The sequence below is a fragment of the Mytilus edulis genome, chromosome 8, assembly GCF_963676685.1.
Source record: "Mytilus edulis chromosome 8, xbMytEdul2.2, whole genome shotgun sequence".
NCBI lineage: Eukaryota > Metazoa > Mollusca > Bivalvia > Mytilida > Mytilidae > Mytilus > Mytilus edulis.
Genome location: NC_092351.1, coordinates 12,212,458 through 12,222,439, shown reverse-complemented (window position 1 = coordinate 12,222,439; position 9,982 = coordinate 12,212,458). Strand labels below are relative to the sequence as shown.

At 32.5% G+C, this 9,982-nt stretch overlaps 1 long non-coding RNA gene across 1 annotated transcript; it reads right to left on the bottom strand.

Annotated features, from left to right (window-relative positions):
* Positions 1–6,591: 6,591 nt before the first annotated feature.
* On the bottom strand, positions 6,592–8,149 carry LOC139486897 (uncharacterized). The gene is made up of 2 exons (XR_011655670.1): positions 8,084–8,149; positions 6,592–7,068 (listed from the first exon to the last, which is right to left on the bottom strand). It is a non-coding gene; the product is annotated as an uncharacterized lncRNA (long non-coding RNA).
* Positions 8,150–9,982: the final 1,833 nt, after the last annotated feature.

The following is a 9,982-nucleotide window of genomic DNA, read 5'->3' as shown; positions in this document are numbered from 1 at the left end:
AGGATTTCCCAATAGCATTGCCTATTTTCTGTCATTGGAAAAAAAAACTATTATTGTCACAAAAGAAAATAATGAAATACTTTTTGTATAAAGAAGGTATGTGATGTTACAATGTTGTTTCAGATAAGGCTGAAGGTTGGTACCTATCAAAACGTTTAATCCCGCTGAATTTGTTTGCCCCCTTTTAAGTCAGGAATCTGATGTTCAGTAGATGTCGTTTGTTGATGTGGTTCATAAGGGTTTCTCGTTTCTCGTTTTTTCTTTGTATAATAGATTAGACTGTTGGTTTTCCCGTTTGAATGGTTTTACACATGTCTTTAATATTAGGGCCCTTCTTGGCTTGCTGTTCGGTGTGAGTTAACTGAAGGCTCTGTGTTGAAGACCGTATTTTGGCCTTTAATGGGTTACCTTTTCAAATTGTGACTTGGATGAGAGAGTTGTATTATTGACACTGGTACCACACTTTCTTATATCTATGATTTAAATTCTTAAAACAGCATGGGAAACAAATTTACTTAACATCAAGTTATATTTGACAGTCTGGATAGGAGTTTATAAAAAGAGAGAATGATAGGCAAATTGTGCAGAATAATGGGCAGTAAAGACAAAGAAAACAGTAACAAAGCCCATAAATAAAAAAAAAACAGGTAATAATGGGGGTGCTAAAAAATAAAGAATCGAGAAAATGGGCAAGGTGAATACAAAAACTAGATGAATGCTCTGACATAATTAAGAAATGAAGTACCCCCTCCCATTCAGACCCTTGTGAAAATTTATATCTTGTTACAGTATATTGCATTGGTTTTTGACAATCTTTAGAAATGATCTACGCGGGAACAAATAGCGATTGATTAGAAAGACAATTCAAGATCCTAATTTTGAAAATGAACTTTGTAGTTTGTTCGATTTTGTAACAGTCAACACTCTGTATTCACTAACCCAAAACGACTAGCGGTATAATTTTAACAAAGAGAACACCTTATATATAAATAGTAACATACAACGTTACGGACTTAATGCAGCAGATGCCACTTTAATACATTGATCCATAAATGTTTGATGACAAAATAAAATACGTATGTGTATTTATAACGGACACCTTCCATTGAATAAAAAGAAATCACATCTTCTTTTTATATTCACCTCGCCGAGACGTCGCATCATTTGTACACTAACATAAATACAATTGTTTCTACTATCAGAATAATGGAATTAAAACAATGTTTAACTTAAAATACCTATGAAAATTTGTTGTAATTAAACAACTACATAAAATGTATATCATGTTCACACATTAGCAGGAGGAATACTTGCAATAAAAAAAATATCTATTTCCTTCTTTTGAATGGTATTTTCACAAAATTAATGCTTGAAGTTTTCTTGAATATGACATCCGTTAATTGAATTTAATTCAAGACCCAGTTGCTACATGAATTTGTTTTTTTCTAATGTACAAAATGTTTGATAATTTGTGAACAATTATCATCGTAAGGTTTTGTTACATTATCACAAAGACCCCCAAAAACTAACCTCATTTTACATGTAGCACATTTGCGTTTTCCCGTAGGACTAAGACAAATTAACTCATCTTGGTTAAAAACAAAGTTCTAAATAAGCTACATGTACGACTTTATCATAAAGTTCAAAGCCGCAAACATATCCATTTTATTTTTTTATGTCAGTATTATATAGACAAAATATTCTATTTTATTATTTTCAAACACCTGGCCATCTAGTATGCCAATTTTATTTTTACTATGTCCCTAATACGCTTCCGTAGAGTATAGCCATTTAATCATTTATACTTAATTTAATATAAAACCGGGCTGCAATTATGCAGCGTAGTGTTGAAAGTGGTGTTAAAATCGATTAATTCAATTTTCAAAAGAAAACTGCAATATGAGAAATTATATTGCCGTGCTCTTATTTACAAGTGATATACTTCATTCTTTGAAATAATTAAGACTTTCTTAACTCGCAATTTTACACTTATAACACGCATCTCGACTTATTTAACTTTCTTCACTCGCAACTCGACTTTTTTCAATCGAAACTCGACTTTTTTAATTGCAACTCGACAATAATAAACCTTTAATGAGAGCAGGTAAAAATTACAACAACTGACAAGCGCAGGACATTTTAAGGGAAAATTTTAAACTAATAGTGGACATTTAAGCGCAGACATTAGAGCCCATTTTAGCGCAGGATAAGTCCGGTTACCTGTATTTTCGATAGCCCAATGTAGCGAAAACTTACTTGGTTGAATAGTATTAACCTTACTAAAGCCATGAACAGATCAATGTAATTCTATGGAACGCCATAGCTGTCTTATGTGTCTTTTTTATTGCTTTTTTATTATAAGATGGTGGTTTTCTATTATAAGATGGTGGTTTTCTATTATAAGATGGTGGTTTTCTATTATACGAAGGTGCTTTTCTATTATAAGATGGTGCTTTTCTATTATAAGATGGTGGTTTTCTATTATACGAAGGTGGTTTTCTATTATAAGATGGTGGTTTTCTATTATAAGATGGTGGTTTTCTATTATACGAAGGTGCTTTTCTATTATAAAATGGTGCTTTTCTATTATAAGATAGTGGTTTTCTATTATAAGGTGCTTTTTTATTATAAGGTGCTTTTTTATTATACGATGGTGCTTTGCTATTATACGATGGTGGTTCCCATTAACCGGAAGCGTGGCGTGTATTTGAATCTCACCGAACCAACATGGCGGCCATGGCTGTGAATACTAAAATGTTAAATGTTTTACAGAAATTAAACTTGCAAGCATTTCCAAACTTTGAGAGAGAGAGAAAATCACTCCAGACATTGTATGTAGGCTTTCGACACATGAAATGGAAATATTAGGTGTATCTAGTAGGACAGATATGATGAAGTTAAGAACTGAATGTGTAAAATATGGAACGTCCGCCCTTAATAAAATAAACTCTGAATGCGGCCCTCCGAAATTTGATATTCCAAAGTCTGTTCTAAAAAGTGTTCTGGAAAATTGATTTAAAATATCCGACATTTCTAAATTGTTGTCCGTGTCTGAAAGCACCATTTACCGAAGAATGTCACAGTTCGGATTAAGCAAAATGAATTTTACACAAATTGATGGTCCAGTGATTTAGACTTGACACTTGGACAAATAATAAAAGAGTTTCCATTGTGTGGCGAAACACTATTGCAACAGATGCTTCTATTAAAAGGCATAAGAGTACAGAGATGGAGACTGAGGGAGTGCATGCATCGATTAGATACCGCCGGTGTACAGGCGAGACGTGCCGGTAGGCTTCATAGGCGTGTTTACAATGTAATGGGTCCAAATCACCTCTGGCACATAGATACAAACCATAAACTTGTCCGGTGGAGATTTGTAATTGTAGGTGGCACTGACGGGTTTAGTCGATTGATAACATTTTTAAAATGTACCGACAACAACACATCAAGAACAGTTTTGGATTGTTTCTTCTCCGGTGTTGCAAAGTATGGGATACCCAATAAAGTTAGGTCTGACAAAGGAATGGAAAATGTTTCTGTGGCAAACTACATGTTGATTCAAAAAGGCCCAAACAGTATGGTAACGGGAACAAGCACTCATAATCAACGGATTGAAAGACTATGGAGAGATGTGTATGAAGGTGTGCTTAGTTACTTTTACAACTTATTTTATTTCATGGAAGATGAAGGTTATCTAGACCCACTAAAACTGACAAACTTAGCTGCTCTCCACTTTGTTTTCATGGACGAAATAAACAGGAAGCTGCAATTTTGGGCAGAGGCATGGGCTGGTCATAGACTACGCACTGTTAATTCATCTCAATTGAGCTTGTGGACTTCAGGTCAACTTCAAAATGCCGTAGGAATTACCGAAGGAGAAGCGAATTTGCAAGACTATGGGATTGAAGGCTATGTGGATCAAAATGATGTAGAAGAGGGCGAGAGATCAATATTTGGACCCCTTGCACACATGATAAGTGATCAATGCAGGCTGGATTTAACTCAACAATTGATAAGAAGCAATACTAACTTTAGAATAGATTATTATCTTGAATGTTTGGAAGTCATTGAAAGAAATAACTAAACTGGTTATTCAAACTTATTTGTAATTTACTAAATTGCCTTCATATCTTGAACGTAAATGGATAACTGCATCACTTCTTTATATACTTAATCTTATAAAACCCCACGACTTTCAACAACTTTAAGCTTTAAAGTGGTTTATTGGTTATATATAACTGTATCAATTTGTGTAGAGGTAGTACACGAACAACGTACAGATCCGGTATATTGATAAATTCACTAATATAAATCATTTATGTTTAATTATTTTCTTTATTTCAAATATAATAATCCCTAAAAACTTTTAAAGACTTAATTGATTTTCTTGATTTTTTTTTTCATATTTCATTTATAGCAATTGGTCCGTCCCTTTTTTCAAATAAACTCCACACTTCCGGTTAATCACGGGAACCACCATCGTATAATAGAAAAGCACCATCGTATAATAAAAAAGCACCTTATAATAGAAAACCACCATCTTATAATAGAAAAGCACCATCTTATAATAGAAAAGCACCTTCGTATAATAGAAAACCATCTTATAATAGAAAACCACAATCTTATAATAGAAAACCACCATCTTATAATAGAAAAGCACCTTCGTATAATAGAAAACCACCATCTTATAATAGAAAAGCACCATCTTATAATAGAAAAGCACCTTCGTATAATAGAAAACCACCATCTTATAATAGAAAACCACCATCTTATAATAGAAAACCACCATCTTATAATAGAAAAGCACCTTCGTATAATAGAAAAGCACCATCTTATAATAGAAAAGCACCATCTTATAATAGAAAAGCACCTTCGTATAATAGAAAACCACCATCTTATAATGGAAAACCACCATCTTATAATAGAAAACCACCATCTTATAATAAAAAAGCAATAAAAAAGACACATAAGACAGCTATGGCGTTCCATACATAATAAAGAACAGTTTGATAATGGTCCCGTTTATTTATGTTTTTCTTGATTCTATCATCAAATTGCAAACAACAACATTTGTAGAAATACAAATTATTATATACGAATGTGCACCAGAGTTTAGACAAGATAAAGAGAAAGAAAATATCCAGGGCCCATCACGGACGTTCTCTAGGATAAAAATTCCATGCTAGAAGTGATCAACTTTTAAAGTTTTTTAACATTTGAATTTACCTTTTATAATTCTAGTGCTCATTAATGGACATGATATTTTTTTATATTGTGCTTTTTTGGTTTTATTAAAAATCTTTACTTATTATAAAATGGGGTTAAACATATTGCGCTAAAATGGTCATCGATAATTTGGTGTCTTCCCGATTGTCCCACTTTTTGAATTGACAGGTACAAAGGTAATGAAATTTTGTGGGACAATCGGGAATATGTTTGTGGGACAATTAAGTTTAAATATGGGACAAATGGAAATTGTTTTAATAGTGATTAATTTGTTTTTAAACTGCAGTTAATTAAAGGTTACTAATCAATGTAACTTATAAAATTTGAAAAAAAACGAGAATAGTATTTGAAAAAAACAACTTTAAATGTGCTTATCAGGCAAAATGCTAGACAGCAGCCATGGATATCAACAAATAAAGTTGTTGGTTTCAGTTGAATCTACCATTAGGTGTTAGCAGTCTTTAGTAATGCAGAGAATGTTGTATTTATGTCCTCGGACTTCCCTAGTAAAATTGCAAAGACATCTCTCCATCAACAAGTTTGTGTAGTGTAGTATGCAAATGAGTTTAAACTTTTTTTTTATAAATTGCATGCATTATTTCTATATTTATATAAAATCTTTCCAGAGAAAAGTAGTCAAAATTTAGGTATTGACATTTGTTTTATGAATAACGGAACATTGTAGATACATTTCATATAAATATCCTATTTATTTATTCAAAAATGATCTGATGAAGTATTAATCTAATGATTTGAAACCCATTTTATTTTATACTTTTATAAAATTAATATTAAATGTACAATAATAAATTATTGTTTATTTAGTAAAACTTTCCAGATGAACAGGTTTGTCTGTATTCAGTGTAGATTTTGAGGTGAAAATAAGGCCATTTTAGCCATAGGGTCCACATGAACCTTAAAGTCACGACAGAGGCCTGTAAATCAAATGTTGTCGTTTCTTGCAATAATTCATAATGACTTTTCGTTTATTACTTTGTAAAAAAGTTGGTTATCTCGTTTTTATCATGTCGGAACGTTTAATGCCTTTTTGTGTGGTATGGATCATGTTCGTTGTTGGAGGCCGTACGATGACTTTCACTTGGTAAAGTCTACATCATTAACATATTACCAAAATGTTTTCATTCATTCAAATAAGAGGAACATATACGATGAGATGTCGATCTAACAGTAGATCTTTATTTGTTTGCTTATTGCGTCTTTTAATGTAGGGTGTATGTTTCATATTAGTTCTTATGAAAGAGTATTTTCAACTCAAAAGTTAACAAATAAAAAAATCGGCAATGTACATGTACCGCATAAAAATGTTCAATGTTACCAAAGTAACACATGTAAAAGTGAATACACTGTTTGATATGTTTTTATTAAATAATTTATTAAAAAAAACCAAGAGAATATTAACTATAAATCGCTGGATTATGAAATGACTTAGAATTGATGGTTATCCCCTGGATAGAATCCGTACTCATTACAAAAGAAATAACATTTTTCTTTGACAAATAGACAATCATTGATACATTGCTTGAAGTAATAATATCCCTGGCTGTGATAAAGGGGTCTGCATTGATAACTTTTACACTTGTGCAGGGCGTAGTCACACTGGTAATAACAGTGGTTTGGTCGTTTCCCGCTTTTACCACCATTACTGCTGTCGCTGCTATCGCTGCTACCCTTGTTTTGCCTCCCTACGAACCTGCCACCAACGTTTTGCCTCCCTCCGAATCTCCCACCATCGTTCCTGTCGCCACTATCACTGGAACTTCCTTTTACAAAGTTGATACAGAGTAAAACAGCACAGACTGCCAGCAACATAAACTTGAGCTGAAACATATCAGTAATAGGTAAGTACTTTGAACAAAAAATAGATTAATTAGTCTCATGGATAGAAAAACGACGAAAACAATTTTATGTATTATATTTCATTTTCTGTCAAGATTTACTTTATTTTGTAGACTTCAAAGTCAATCCATTATAAATAAATATACGTACATAAAAAAAACTTCACTAACTATTTGAACCTCTCGTGGAACTTCAAATTCTTATGTAATCCAGATTTCTATGTGAATCACTTGGAAACAGTAAGTGTAAATGTATAAAATACTTTAAACTGTGTTACCGCAGCGCTTTAAACTGTGTTACCGCAGCGCTTTAAACTGTGTTACCGCAGCGCTTTAAACTGTGTTACCGCAGCCCTTTAAACTGTGTTACCGCAGCTTTAAACTGTGTTACCGCAGCTTTAAACTGTGTTACCGCAGCTTTAAACTGTGTTACCGCAGCTTTAAACTGTGTTACCGCAGCGCTTTAAACTGTGTTACCGCAGCGCTTTAAACTGTGTTACCGCAGCTTTAAACTGTGTTACCGCAGCTTTAAACTGTGTTACCGTAGCTTTAAACTGTGTTACCGTAGCTTTAAACTGTGTTACCGCAGCTTTAAACTGTGTTACCGCAGCTTTAAACTGTGTTACCGCAGCGCTTTAAACTGTGTTACCGCAGCGCTTTAAACTGTGTTACCGCAGCTTTAAACTGTGTTACCGCAGCTTTAAACTGTGTTACCGTAGCTTTAAACTGTGTTACCGCAGCTTTAAACTGTGTTACCGCAGCCCTTTAAACTGTGTTACCGCAGCTTTAAACTGTGTTACCGCAGCGCTTTAAACTGTGTTACCGCAGCTTTAAACTGTGTTACCGCAGCTTTAAACTGTGTTACCGCAGCGCTTAAAACTGTGTTACCGCAGCTTTAAACTGTGTTACCGCAGCTTTAATCTTTGTCTCATTTAGATGGAAAACAACCAGAAAGATAGTTGTGTTTTTCTCGTCTAGAAATTAAATAAACACCTTACCTGCATAATGAAACTTTGTGTTATACTTATTTATAAACAATCCTCAATTAATTTGTCTTCAATTCCTGAAAATATATAAAATAGAAATATAAAATGTTAATAAAATTGCATCATTTTAAGTTTAAAAGATAATCATTGATAACAAACATGTTTTTCTCACTTAGATTTATAGCATAAAGATTATTTTAGCAAGCGGTATAACCAAATGCATTGTATATATGATTATTAGTATGGTCCCATATATATTTTAAACCTTTCGGAATTTTGGTGTTTTTACGCACTTATAAACGCCGCTTTTTATTGGTGGGGGAAGCCGGAGTGTCATGAAAAAACCATACTTAAAAAAGTAAGGACCGTACACGCCTTATTATTATAAGTACTTTGTAAGATGTATAGTTTTTATCCATCTGTCTATTGCATCACGGAACAAGTTACCGGAACATAATAGGAATTGTCATCGTTGTTTGTTGAAAGGTGGTATTGAAGAGCTAAACTTAAAATTGGTGTTTTCATATTTATTCTGTTTTCTCCTCGAACATTCGCAGTGGGTCTCAATCAGCTGCTAAGACCCAGGCCAATACAGTTAACCTTTACCCAATACATGCACGACTGCACATGAATATAATACCTATGTAATACCAGTATAGTATTGTAATTGCTATAGTAATTCTAATAGTTCTTTTATAATTTGATGTTGTTATGGGTGAATCATCATACACGTCTTTAAGACTGGCAAATATATACATGCACATCTAACATTGATCGGCTAATTTTGAGACAAAATATGTTTTTGTATATATATTAAAATTCAAGAGTCTATCTAAAAATGAGGGTACTTTTTATATGGCCTTCTAAATACTGTTTCGATCCCTAACATCACTGAAGAGACATTTATTGTCGAAATCCGGATCTGGTGTACTAAAAAAATATTTACACCGTATGTTTGTGGCATAACATCGTGGCCACAAGTTAATTTTTTGTTTGTGTTTAGTATTAAATTTATATTAAAATCAATTTTGTTACATCTTGTGATCAATTTTATTTGTCAATCGCCAATGGCAGTCAGCAGGGTTAAAGAACATCAGTTGTTCGACCTGTTAGTCAAATGCGTTTTGTTTAAATATACTTTTTCACTTTTTTGGAAAATGTTGTTTGTGCTGTTTTTAGACCCTTCTACAACGAAATTTGATTTACATGCACACGTATAAAAATTGCGGTTTTTATCCAACGCAATCATAGGTTTGAACGTAGTTTTCAATTTAGACTCGTATATATACATATATATATATATATATTTATGTACTGTAAAACAGCCTGCATCCGGATCTTATTGTTGTAGATTAAATCTGGGTGTTTATATAGTAAATGATACCACGATAAATTGTAGATATTAATTTCAAATTTATAATATACATTTTATTTATATTGCTTAAATGGACAATCTTAAAACCGGAAAATACTCAGTTAAGTAAAGTATAACAGTTTCTTAACATTTGATTTGTATTGGAACAAATCTGAAAAGTAAGCTTTGATATATAAGGGATGGTATTTCAATAAAACGTGGATAGTCAAACGCTTTCTTTTTATTCTACCTAAATTAAAAAAACATAAGAAATAAAATCTTTTGCGTTTTACGATTGAACTATACATCAAATCGAATAATATATGTGTAAATTATAATGTACTTACCCCTAAGACATGAACTTTTATAATACTCCAGACATCTAAGAAACCATATTTATATAGACTGAGATGTTCATACCCGTGTTAAGTCTCTTCCTGTTATTAAGTGTGGTAAAGCTTATCTTTATGTCATATATATCCATTCATCAAAGTTTAATTTTCTTTTAATTTTAACACCACGCATCCTGATAAGTTCTTAAAATAATTTCATAATTG